Here is a 14,711-nt window from a genome sequence, read left to right as displayed (position 1 = left end):
ACCTCTGTAAAATGAGGCTTTAGACTGTGAGCCCCATGTGGGGCAAGGACCGTGTCCAACCTGATTAGCTTGTATAATAATGATGGTATTAGTTAAGCGCTTACTACGTACCAAGCACTGTTCTAAGCACTGGGGTAGACTCAAGGTAATAAGGTTGTCCCACGTGGGGCTCACAGTCTTAATCCCCATTTTACAGATGAGGTAACCGAGGCACAGAGAAGTGAAGTGGCTTGCCCAAGTTTACACAGCAGACACGTGGCAAAGCTGGGATTAGAACCCATGTCCTCTGATTCCTAAACCCAAGCTCTTGTATCAACCCCTGCTTACTACAGTGACTGGCACATTGTAAGCACTTAAATACCATAAAAAAAGAGAACCCACCTTACCAGCCTTCCCCTCCATGACAGAGAAGGGAGTGAGGAGAAGCAGCATGGCCTAGTGTCAAGAGCACAGGCTTGGGAGTCAGAGGATGTGGGCTCTAATCCCAGCTCCACTACTTGTGAGGTTGGGCAAAATCACTCAACTTCTCTGTGCCTCATTTACCTCATCTGTAAAATGGGGATTAAGACTGTGAGCCCCAACAAGGGACAAACTGATTACCTTGTATCTACCAGCGCTTAGAACAGTGCTTGGCATGTAATAAGTGCTCAATAAATATCATAATAATAATTATTATTATTGGTAATGGGCCATAGCACATCCGTGCTGGAGCTTCGCTAAGCCACCATCACTGCCATTAATACTCAGCCATCAGGGCATCTACCCAAAGGCTTTGCCCAGCTGGACAATCAATCAATCAGTAAATTATCTTTGGTATTTACTGAGTGCTCACTGTGTGCAGAGCACTGTAATAAGCACTTTGGAGAGTATAATGCAACAGAGCTGGTAAAAAATATTCCTTGCCCACAAGAAACTGGCACAAAGGAGACCTGAAGGGGTCTTTCAGAGGAGTAGTGTGGCATAGTGAAAAGAGCACAAGCCTAGGAGTCAGAGGACCTGGGTTCTAACCCCGACTCCACCGCTTATCTGCTGCGTTGTGACCTTGGACAAGTCACTTAATTCACTATGCCTCCATTCCCTCATCTGTAAAATGGAGATTCAATACCTGTTCCCCCTTCTACTTAGATTGTGAGCCCTGCGTGGGATAAGGACTGTGTCTGACCCGTTCCTCAAGAACCTCCAATGGCTTCCCATCCACCTCCACATCAAACAGAAACTTACAATCGGCTTTAAAGTACTCAGTCAGCTTGCTCCATCCTACCTCATCTCACTGATCTACTACAGTTCGGCCTGCACACCCTGCTCCTCTAAGCATCAGCTCACTCACTTTGCCCTGAGTTTGTCTATCCCATCACCAACCCCTTTCTCATACGCTCCCCCTAGCCTAGGACTCCCTCCCCCCTCGATATACACCAGACCACTACCCTCCCTTCCTTCAAAGCATTATTGTCACATCTCCTCCAAGAGGCCTTCCCTATTTAAACCCTCTTTTTCCCATTTTGCTCTCCTTCCTGCATCATCTATTCACATGGATCCGTGGCCTCTGGACAAATGAATTCACCCCACCCCCAACCCTACAGCACTTATATACATATATTTGAATGATATATTATGAATGATTCATTTGTAATAATATCTGTCTCCCCCTCTAGAGTGTACACTTGTTATGGGCAGGGAATGTGTCTCTTCAATTCTTGCATCCTTCCCAGATGTATCTCTAGAGGAGATCTCATGCCTCCTCTCAACAGCCACCCTCTCCATCTGCACATCGGACCCCATTCCTTCACCCCTTAACAAAACTCTCCCTCCCTTCTTCCTTCCCCAACAGCCATCTTCAACTGTTCACTTTCCAATGGCTTCTTCCCCACTGCATTCAAAGATGCCAATGTGTCCCCTATCCTAAAAAAACCCTCCCTTGACCCCACTGATCCTTCCAGATAAACCCATCTCCCTCCTACCATTCCTCTCCAAACTCCTTGAGTGAGTTTACACTGCCCTATCAAATTACTCTCCTCCAATTATCTCCTTGACCCACTCCAATCTGGCTTCCGTCCCTTTTACTCCACAGAAACTGCCCTCTCAAGGGTCACCAATGATCTCCTTCTTGCCATAGCCAATGGCCTCTACTCCATCCTAATCCTCCTCAACCTCTCAGCTACCTACAACACTGTGGACCACCCCCTTCTCCTGGAAACATTATCCAACCTTGGCTTCACTGACTCTGTCCTCTCCTGGTTCTCCTCTTATCTGTCTGGCCATTCACTCTCAATCTCCTTCATCGGCTCTGCCTCTGCCTCCCATCCCTTGACTGTGGGAATCTGTCAAGGTTCAGTTCTAGGTCCCCAACTATTCTCCATCTACACCTACTCCCTTGGAGAGCTCATTCACTCCCATGTCTTCAACAACCACTTCTATGCAGATGATACCCAAATATACCTTTCCAGACCTGATTGCCCTCCCTCTCTGCAGTCTCACATTTCCTCCTGCCTTCAAGACATCTCTACTTGGATGTCTTCTTGTCATCTCAAGCTTAACATGTCCAAAACAGAACTCCTTAACCTGTCACCTACACCCTGTCCTCCCTGTGACTTTCCCAACACTGCAGATGGCACCACCATCCTTTCTGTCTCATGAGACCGTAACTTTGGCATAATCCTTGACTCCTCTCTGCCATTAAATCCACATATTCAATGCATTACTAAATCCTGTCAGGTCCACCTTCACTACATCGCTAAAATCTGTCCTTTTCACTCCACCCAAACTGTTACCACACTAATACAATCACGCATCCTATCCCGCCTGGATTACTCCATCAGCCTCCTTGCTGACCTCCCAGACTCCTGTCTCTCCCCACTCCAATCTTCACTTCACTCTTCTGCCCTGATCATTTTTCTACAAAAACGTTCAGGACATGTCACCCCACTCTTCAAAAAACTCCAGTGGTTGCCCATCCACCTCGGCATCCAACAAAAACCCCTCGCCATTGATTTTAAAACACTCCTCAACCTTTCCCCCTCCTACCTCACCTTGCTACTCCCCTGCTACAACCCAGCCCGCACATTTCGCTCTTCTAATGCCAACCTTCTCACTGTGGCTCGATCTCACCTGTCTTGCCACTGACCCTTCGCCTATGTCCTGCCTCTGTCCTGGAACGCCCTCCCTCCTCAAATCCGACAGAAAGCCACTCTCCCCACCTTCAAAGCCTTATTGAAGGCACATCTCCAGGAGGCCTTCCCTGAATAAGCCCCCCCACTTACATCTTCCCTCACTCCCTTCTGCATCACCCTGACTTGCTCCCTCAGTTCTTCCTTTCTCCCAGCCCCACTGCATTTATGTACATATCTGTAATTTATTTATTTATATTGTTTTCTGTCTCCCCCCACAGACTGTAAGCTTGTTGTAGGCAGGGAATGTTTCTGTTTATTGTTGTATTGAACTCTCCCAAGTGCTTAGTACAGTGCTCTGCATACAGTAAGCACTCAATAAATCATCATCATCATCATCAATCGTATTTATTGAGCACTTACTATGTGCAGAGCACTGTACTAAGCGCTTGGGAAGTACAAATTGGCAACATATAGAGACAGTCCCTACCCAACAGTGGGCTCACAGTCTAAAAGGGGGAGACAGAGAACAAAACCAAACATACTAACAAAATAAAATAAATAGAATAGATATGTACTAATAAAATAAATAAATAGAGTAAAAAATATGTACAAACATATATACATATATACAGGTGCTGTGGGGAAGGGAAGGAGGTAAGATGGGGGTGATGGAGAGGGGGACGAGGGGGAGAGGAAGGAAGGGGCTCAGTCTGGGAAGGCCTCCTGGAGGAGGTGAGCTCTCAGCAGGGCCTTGAAGGGAGGAAGAGAGCTAGCTTGGCGGATGAGCAGAGGGAGGGCATTCCAGGCCCGGGGGATGACATGGGCCGGGGGTCGATTGCGGGACAGGCGAGAGCGAGGTACGGTGAGGAGCTCAGTGGTGGTACAACTGAATGATAATTCTGTTCTATTGCACTCTCCCAAAAGCTTAGGAGACTGCTCTGCAGATAGTAAATACTCAATAAATACAATTGATCTGTTATGTTGTATCTTTCTCAGGGCTTAGGCCAGTTTTAAGCACATAAGTGTTTTATCATCATTATTATTGTTATTATCTTACTGATAATAACTGGCAAACCATCACTCTCCCCACCTTCAAAACATTCCTACAATCACATTGGCCCAAGAGGCCTTCCTTGACTAAGCCCTCATTTCTCCTACCTCCTCTCCCTTCTGTGTTACCTAAGCACTTGGATTTGTATCCTTTAAGCTCTTGATATTCTCCCCACCCTCTGCCCCTTATACACATATCTTTACCAACTGTGCTATATTGTACTCTCCCAAGAGCTTAGGAGAGTGGTCTGCACACAGTAAGCGCTCAATAAATATGATTAATTGATTGATATCTTTAAACTCTGCCATTTCCCATTTCTGGAATGTATTTCAATGTTTGCCTCCCCAACTAGACAGTAGGGAGTTTTTGGACAGGGGATCATGCCAACCAACTCTGTTGTATTGTACTCTCCAGGCACTTAGTACAGGCTACTTTACACAGTAGGTGCTCAGTAAATATAATTGATTGGTTGATTGATTGATTGGCAGTCAAGGCAGCTGTCTGTGAAAGGGTCATTCTTATGCCCTGGTTCTGCCTTTTAGACTGTGAGCCCACTGTTGGGTAGGGACTGTCTCTATATGTTGCCAACTTGTACTTCCCAAGCGCTTAGTACAGTGCTCTGCACACAGTAAGAGCTCAATAAATACGATTGATGATGATGATGCCCCATACAGATACCTCTCCATCCCCAACCCAAGACCCTGATTAAGAATGGGTCTTTCTTACAGGAGTCCAGACTACCATTTTTCAGATAGAAAGGACAAAGGGATAATAATCACAATAATGTTAATAATAATAATGAGAATGATGATTATAAAAATAATTGTGGTATTTGTTAAATACTTACTGTGGGCAAGCACTGTTTGAAGCACTGGGATAAATACAAGATAATCATGCTCCACTTGGAGTTCGCATTCTAAGTAGGAGGGAGCATAGTGTATTGAATCCAAGGTCACACAGCAGGTAAGTGGCGGAGCAGGATTAGAACCCAGGTCCTTCTGACTATAAAACCCACCCTCTTTCTACTTGGTCACGCTGAAATTCGTTGCTACTTTGCTCATTGCGGGACGCATGGACATGATACGGCTGATTATCTTGAATCTACTCCCGTGCACAATATAGTGCTTGTCACATAATAAGCACTTAATGAATGCCACAATAATAATTAATTAGAAAGGACGGGCAACTTTTAGTCTTCACTAATCCAGTCACTTTCCCGAAGTTTTAATATCTACCACTAGATGGCACTGTAAACTAAGGCATGGCTCAGAGCTTCGAGCAATTCAAGGTTCTGACAGAATAATACTCATTCATTCATTCATTCATTCGTATTTATTGAGCGCTTACTGTGTGCACAGCACTGTACTAAGCGCTTGGGAAGTACAAGTTGACAACATATAGAAAGTTGGCAACATATAGAGATGGTCCCTACCCAACAGCGGGCTCACAGTCTAGAAGGGGGAGACAGAGAACAAAACAAAACATACTAACAAAATATTATTTGTACATATTTATTCTATTTATTTTATTTTGTTAATATTCATTCATTCATTCGTATTTATTGAGCGCTTACTGTGTGCAGAGCACTGTGCTAAGCGCTTGGAAAGTACAATTCGGCAGCAGATAGAGACAATCCCTACCCACCATTGGGCTCATAGTCTAGAACGGGGGAGAGGGACAACAAAACAAAACAAGTAGAAAGTAATAACAATAGTATTTGTTAAGCTCATACTATGTTCCAGGCACTGTACTAAGTGCTGGGGTGGATACCAGGAAATCGGGTTAGACATAGTCCCTGTCCCACATGGGACTCAGTCTTGCTCCCCATTTTACAGAAGAGTTAACTGAGGTAGAGAGAAGTTAAGTGACTTGCCAAAGGTCACACAGTGGACAAGTGGCAAGCCAGGATTAAAAACCAGGCCCTTCTGACCCCCAGGCCCTGCTTTTATGAGAAGAAACAAAATGGCTTTATAAAAGTGAAATTAAAGATCTTCAGCTTTTACGTTTTTATATTAAGGATGTTTTTTCAAGCGGTGTTATGGAGATATTAAATAAAAATCATTTTGCTGTTGAAAATGGGCTTTACCTTTGTATTTATTTATTTATGATATTTGTTAAATGCTTACCCTGTGCCTGATACTGTACTAAGCTGTAGGGTAGATACAAAAATTATCGAGTTGGATAATAATAATAATAATAATGGCGTTTATTAAGCACTTACTATGTACAAAGCACTGTTCAAAGCGCTGGGGAGGTTACAAGGTGATCAGGTTGTCCCTCGGGGGCTCGCAGTCTTACTCCCCATTTTACAGATGAGGTAACTGAGGCACAGAGAAGTGAAGTGACTTGCCCAAAGTCACACAGCTGACAATTGGCAGAGTTGGGATTTGAACCCATGACCTCTGACTCCAAAGCCCAGGCTCTTTCCACTGAGCCACGCTGCTTCTCTATTACACTCCTTGTCCCACAGTCTTAATCCCCATTTTACAGATGAGGTAACTGAGGCACAGAGAAGTTAAGGGAATTGCCCAAGGTCACATGGCAGAGATGAGGGGGATGGAGATATTACATTTTATAAAAGATGCAACTTAAAGCTTGCACCTGAAGAGTTTCCAGTATTCTACCAGTCTTGGCTATGGGAGGGAGAGTCAAGGAGAGGCCTATCCATTCCATTCCTAGCTTGGGCAGTGGCTAGCGAGTGGAAGGCAATCTGCTACAAGTCAAAACTCACCTGTGCTGGGCAGCAGCGGCATGGGAGAGAATCGAGGGTGGAGACTCAAGTTTACTGCATGGAAGGAGGCAATGGTAAATCTCTTCCATACTGTGACCAAGTAACTGAATGGATACACTACCAGAACAACTGCAGATGGGGGTAGGGTGTTCTGGGAGAGATGAGTCCAAGGAGTCGCTATGGGTCAGAGACAATTCAACAGCATATGACAAGAAAAGACAAATGAAAATGACATTTTACAAATCCATGCTGAAGATTTAGTTTTAATTAACAACTACTCAATAAACGGCAGTAGGAATTATTAGAACAGCACATGGATTTTAAAAATCAGGTTTCTTTGACTAGAATTAGATAACTAAGGTAGTATAATTCATTCATTCAATCGTATTTATTGAGCGCTTACTGTGTGCAGAGCACCGTGCTAAGCGCTTGGAAAGTACAAATCGGCAACAGAATTGTGCCAAGCACTGTTCTAAGACATGGGGTAGATTCAAGGTAATCAGGTTGTCCCATGTGGGGCTCACAGTCTTCATCCTCATTTTTCAGATGAGGTAACTGAGGCACAGAGAAGTTAAGTGACTTGCCCAAAGTCACACAGCCGATAAGTGGCGGAGCCGGAATTAGAACACATGACCTCTGACTCCCAAGCCTATTCTAGACTGTGAGCCTGTTATTGCATAGGGACCGTCTCTATATGTTGCTGATCTGTACTTCCCAAGTGCTTAGTACAGTGCTCTGCACACAGTAAGCGCTCAATAAATACGATTGAATGAATGAATGTAATTCAAATCAAAGAATCCTGATTTTCTGTTCTTCTATATGTCTCTAATGTCTTTCGATGCTGTAGGCTGACAATATATAAAACCTTGTTTCTGAATTTACCAAATAGGAAATCAGCACAAATGTATTTCCTTTAAACTGGCTTTATAAGGAAACCCAAGCCTTACTTACCACAGAACAACTATTTTTTTTTTCTAACAATCAGGTGACAAGGATACATTTTTCATTTTAGAAGACAAATATAGACCATAAGTGCAGACGAAAATAGCATGTTCACAGGATTCATTCATTCAATCGTATTTATTGAGCACTTACTGTGTGCAGAGCACTGTACTAAGCACTTGGGAAGTACAGATTTGCAACATATAGAGACGGTCTTCTAGACTGTGAGCCCGCTGTTGGGTAGGGACCGTCTCTATATGTTGCTGACTTGTACTTCCCAGGAGCTTAGCACAGTGCTCTGCACACAGTAAGTGCTCGATAAGTATGATTGAATGAATGAATGAATAGAAAGAGGAGACAGACAACAAAACATAACAGGATGAGACGAGAGGGGTAGGATCAAAATAAAATTTGTCATAGAGAGACATCTATGATAAAAACATGATAGAATCTCTATCTCCTTCTTCGACATTATCAGCAGTACTTGTTGAGCACTTACTTCTTTATTTTAATGCTATTTGTTAAGTGCTTAGTGTGTGCCAGACACTGTACTAAGTCCTGGGATAGACACAAAATAATCAGGTTGAACACAGTCCATGCTCCACATGGGATTCACAGTCTTAATTCTCATTTTACAGATGAGGTAACTGAGGCACAGGGAAGGGAAGTGACATGCCCAAGGTCACACAGCAGACAAGCAGCAGAGCTGAGATTGGAACCCAGGTCCTTCTGAATCCCAGGCCCGTGTTCTATCCTCTAGGCCACGTTACTTCCTCTACACAGAAAGCACTCTAGTATACACTTGGCACAGTGCAATAAGAAAATATGACCCCTGTCCTTGAAGAGGTTTCAATATCATCATCATCATCGATCGTATTTATTGAGCGCTTACTGTTTGCAGAGCACTGTACTAAGCGCTTGGGAAGTACAAATTGGCAACATATAGAGACAGTCCCTACCCAACAGTGGGCTCACAGTCTAAAAGGGGGAGACGGAGAACAAAACCTAACATACTAACAAAATAAAATAAATAGAATAGATATGTACAAGTAAAATAAATAAATAGAGTAATAAATATGTACAAACATATATATATATATACAGGTGCTGTGGGGAAGGGAAGGAGGTAAGATGGGGGGATGCAGAGGGGGACGAGGGGGAGAGGAAGGAAGGGGCTCAGTTTGGCAACATATAGAGTTGGTCCTTACCCAACAGTGGGCTCACGGTCTAGAACAGAAAGGACAAACTGAGAAAGAGAAGGAATAGTTATGTTGACAGAAAAAAATTGTAAGAATTTTCAAACCGTTACCAGGCCCATGTTCCATAAGGAGACATCCGATCCTGCCTCATCAGCAACAACTCCACTCCCCCCGACTCAAGTTTTCACCCCAAAGTATCTCAGCAAACAAATCATTCAAATAATGGTATTAAACTAATGTACAATAATTTCAAATTACACATCCCATAGCCTTCAATATAACATTTGTAAGTACAGTCTACATGTAGTACGTATTTATTCACCTATTTCATCTTTCTACATACTTGCTATTGTCCATTGTATCTATACTCTAAGCTCATTACAGGCAGGGAACAGGTCCGCTAATTCTGTTGTATTGTACTCTCCTAAATGCTTAGTACAGTGCTCTGCACATAGCGCTGAGTAAATACCATTGATTGTTTGACTGATGGCTTCTATAGTCTTGCTACTGTCCTCTGTATCTTGATCTTCCTCATACTTGCACCATTTGTTAATCAGTCGTCCACCTGTCTCCCCAGCTAGGTGGTAAACTTCTTGAAGGCAAAGGTTATGTCTCTGCTTGGCTTATACTTCATTTATTAATTCATTCATTAAATTGTATTTATTGAGCACTTACTGTGTGCAGAGCACTTTACTAAGCATTTGGGAAGTACAAGTCGGCAACGTACAGAGATGGTCCCTACCCAACAACAGGCTCAAATTCTAGAGGGGGGAGACAGACAACAAAACAAAACATGTAGACAGGTGTCAAAATCATCAGAACAAATAGAATTATAGCTAGATGCACATCATTAACAAAATAAATAGAATAGTAAATATGTACAAGTAAAATTAATAGAGTAATAAATCTGTACAAATATATACAAGTGCTGTGGGGAGGGGAAGGAGGTAGGGAAAGGGGGGATGGGGAGGTGTACTTCCCATTTGCTTATTAGAGTTCCCTACACTGGCAGCAAATACTACTGATGGTGTGGGGTGACTTGTCTTTCTATATTTGGCCAGAGATTTTGAGAGAGGATCACTTTCTAAATGACCAGAATGGGTCAGTGACTCACACGTGAAAAGTGGTAAATCCTCATCCGGAAATTATTTTTCTGATGGGCATTTTTTTTTTACTGGCTTTAAAGCACTCAATCACTTTGTCCCCTCCTACCTCACCTCTCTACTCTCCTACTCAACCCAGCCCATAAACTTCGCTCCTCTAATGCCAAACTACTCACTGTACCTCGATCTCATTTATCTTGCTGCTGACTTCTCTCCCATGTCTTGCCTCTGGCCTGGAACACCCTCCCTCCACTTACATACACATCTGTAATTTATTTATTTGTATTAATGTCTGTCTCTCCTTCTAGACTGTAGGCTCACTGTGGGCAGGTAATGTATCTGTTATATCGTACTCTCCCAAAGGCTTAGTACAGTGCTCTGCACACAGTAGCCACTCCATAAATACGATTGATTGACTGATTGCTTTGATCCACAATGGGCACATTGGGCACTTTAAATAAATACTCCCAGATTGTGAGTTGTTCCCAGAGAGTCGATTTAAATCTTTCCTGCCAGATTCTGCATCCATATATTACATACAGTGCTCTGTACACAGTGAGTGCTCAATAAATATTGAATGAATGTAATCATGCTAAATAATTCTACTTCTTTGAGCTTTATTTCTTCAAAGACTTGGAGAAAGCTATAACACGCAACCATGGCTGTATGAGTTCTACTCTCCTTTGTTCCCACACAAAATTCTTCCATTCACTTTAATCAAGTAATCAATCAATCAATCAATCAGTGGTATTTACTGAATGCTTCCTATATGCAGATCACTGTCCCAAGTGTTTGGGAGAATACGGTACTGTTGGCAAACTTGATTTCTCCCCACAGAGATCTTGCAATTTAGTGGGGAACACAATTATTTTCAATACTCCAATTCTGCACTCAGCCATTTGTCTTCATGACATCTTGCAGTGCTTAAACGTCCATGACATCATGGGGCAAATCTTTTTCCCATATCTCATGAACTAGTTGGGCTTTAATGAGGAAAAAAAAATGGGCTGGATCCTTTTCCCAGTTTTAGCCAAGAGTGGAGATCAGCCCTTTCATCCATAATCATGAGGGAGCAGATACAATATCCTAAGTCAATCAGTCAATAATAATATTTACTGAGTATCTAATATGCACAGCGCACTGTACTGGGCACCTGGAAGAGTACAACTGAATTACTGAACATGATCCCTAACCTCAAGAACCTTACAATATAGAATGGGGAGGGGCACTAAAATAATTTACAGATAGAAGGACGTAATAGAGTATTTAAGATATGTATATAGTATTAGAGGTGGTTGTAAATACAGGAAGTGCTGAAAGAGCAATTGGGGGATATTAGTAGGCAGGACGCAATCAAATGGAGAAGACCTCCTGGAAGAGATATGATTTCAGGAAGGCTTTGAAGATGGAGGAGAGCTTTGATTTGTTGCTTGTGAAGAGAGAGAGAGAGTTCAAGAAAGGGGGGAGGTAATGAGGTGCTAATCTGCATTGAAAACTCAAGCTCAGTCCATTATATCTCACTCTGTCCTAATAATAATAACGATGTTAATTATGGTATTTGTTACTATGTGACAAGCACTGTACTAAACACTGGAGTAAATACAATTATAAAATGTTAGACATAGTTCCTGGGCCACACATTGGACTAACAATCTATGTAGGATGAAGAACAGTAATTGAATCTCCATTTTACAGATGAAGAAACTAGGGCACAGAGAAGTTAAGTGACTTGACCAAGGTCACACAGCAGGCAAGTTTCCCATTTTGGAATATCGGTATTTTGATATATTCCATGAATGAATTTTTAAAGTGTTTAATTGGTTCCAGGAAATATTTGTATGTTTTTTAAGAGAAGCGGTGTGGCTCAGTGGAAAGAGCCCGGGCTACGGAGTCAGAGGTCATGGGCTCAAATCCTGGCTCTGCCACTTGTCAGCTGTGTGACTTTGAGCAAGTCACTTCACTTCTCTTTGCGTCAGTTACCTCATCTGTAAAATGGGGATGAAGACTGTGAGCCCCGCGTGGGACAACCTGATCACCTTGTATCCCCTCCCAGCGCTTAGAACAGTGCTTGGCACATAGTAAGCGCTTAAAAATACCATCATCATCATTATCATCTGTAAAATGGAGATTAAGACTGTGAGCCCCACATGGGACAACCTGATCATCTTGTATTCCTCTTCAATGCTCAGAACAGTGCTTTGCACATAGTAAGTGCTTAACAAATGCCATCATCATCATTATTATTATTATTGTTATTATTATTATTATTATTATTATGTGGTGCTTGTCTTCATAGACAAGTTGGCTAATAACAATAATAATAGCATTTAGTAAGCACTTATGTGCCAAACACTGTAGTAAGCACTGGGGTAGATAAAAGGATAAACAGATCAGATACAGCCCCTGTTCCAAATGGGGATTATTCATTCATTCAGTCATATTTATTGAGCACTTACTGAATGCAGAGCACTTTACTAAGCGCTTGGGAGAGTATAATACAACAATAAACAGACCCCGCCCACAGCAAGTTTACAGTCTAGAGGGGAGAGGCAGGCATTAATATAAATAAAGAATAAACAGGTATCTAATCCCCATTTTACAGACAGGGAAACTGAGGGTCACAGAAGGTAAGTGACTTGCCCAAAGTCACAGAGCAGGTAAGTAGCGAACTGGGGATTGAAACCAGGGTCCCTGGACTCCCAGGCATGCTTAGTACAGTGTTAAACTCAGTACAGTGCTAAATGCTTAGTACAGTGTTCTGCACACAGTAAGCGCTCAATAAATACGATTGAATGAATGAATGAATGCATGAACATTCCACTAGGCCATACTCTCAGCAAATCTGGATGGAGGGCAGGGGGTTAATGTTGTTTCAGGCTGCCATCTACACTGGGACAAAGGGAAAATCCATTAGCCCAATGTTTCAATGAGAGCAGGGACTTAATGAGAGCAGGGGATTAAGACTGTGAGCCCCACAGGGGACAACCTGATGACCTTGTATCCTCCCAGTGCTTAGAACAGTGCTCAGCACATAGTAAGCACTTAACAAATACCATCATTATTATTTTTTTTTCCTTTCCTGCCTCACCCACTCTGCCCCCCACACCCACCACCCCCAATCCCAGCTGCACTTTGATCCCAGAAATTCCCATTCTGCCTGCCTGGCCCTATCCATTTCTTGCTGGTCACTCAACTTTGCCTCCCACCCCTGGCTGACTTTTTCCTCAGACTGTTTATCTAGGCTTGCCAGGTCTCCTCTTTCTCTCTGTTTTTCTCCAAGTCTCAATTCCTCCCACCCGGGATTTGTGTGCTTCTGCCCTTCAGTTCTCTCAGCTTCCTACACTGCTACCAGCTTCTTGCTCAGTAGCAGTAGTAGAAGAGTAATAAAAGTTAAGTATTTACTAAATGCAAAGTGCTGGGCTATATCCTGGGTAAATAGAAGGTTGTATTTTGTATGTATAAAGGTATCTGTCCTCCATTCTCGGAAGTAGAAACCACCGATGGGGAAATAACCCTGCCAGATGCCTTTGTGACTAAGAAGCCAGTACAGAGACCCACGGTTCTGCAGCAGTGTGTACCCAAAAAAACTGTGCCTTGCTGTACACATCCTTATTCAGTTGGGAACAAGTCACTTAATTCCGTTTACTGTATTCTTCCAAGTCTTAGTACAGTGCTCTGCACTAAGCCCTCATTAAATCAATAACTATCAATTGATAGCTTCTCCTACCTGAATATTGATTTTTATGTCTCTCCAGCTAGACTGTAGGCTCCTCAAGTATAGGGAATATATGTCTACCAGGCCTTAGTGTGGTGTACTCACCCAAGTGCTTAGCACAGTGCTCTGCGCACACAGAAAGCACTCATTAAATGCTATTGATTGATTGATGTGGGGGTTGCAATTTAAGTGGGCAAAGACTGTTATCAAAAAGTAAGGTGCAAAATAGGTTAACCGGTGTAAATCAGCCACAGGGTTCGGGAACCCAAGGTGGTGACGCAGATAGGAAAAATGACTTGGAGACATTGAGTTCAGATAGAGCAGTAAAGGAGGAAAGTTGACTACCTGCCCGTTCAGCTCCCGAGAGAGGTACGAGTGACAAGCAGACCCGATCCCAACCACTCTTTATCTTTTATTTGGTTCCCATCTGAGCTACACAAAGGATTCCTGCATACCTCCCGCCCCTGAAACCTTGGCATTCCTAGATCCTGAGTTAAATTACAACCCTTTGTTTGTCGTGATTTGGTTAATGTCAAAATCCCTGTTATCAGGATGTTATCAGGAGATAACGGTCAGCACAGGATGGGGACATCCCAGACAGAGAAAAGCCATTTTGGTTAATGTAGCTTTGCACACACTAGAGTGCTTTCGGTCTGCACAAAATTGGAGGGTTACTGTTGGTATGCACAAGATGAAGTCAGTCATGCCAAGTTCGCTGGTGGACAGCAAAGACAGGTACAGAAGAATGAACAAATTGAGCAAAAATAAATTAAAAGGAAGCAAACCCAAACAGTGTTTCAATAAACAAATAAAGATTTCTAGGAGGGAGGCTCCTCTTAACCAGCTACCGTAGCCTGCCAGGG

Source organism: Tachyglossus aculeatus, chromosome 4 (assembly GCF_015852505.1).
Source record: "Tachyglossus aculeatus isolate mTacAcu1 chromosome 4, mTacAcu1.pri, whole genome shotgun sequence".
NCBI lineage: Eukaryota > Metazoa > Chordata > Mammalia > Monotremata > Tachyglossidae > Tachyglossus > Tachyglossus aculeatus.
This window is presented reverse-complemented; position numbering follows the sequence as displayed.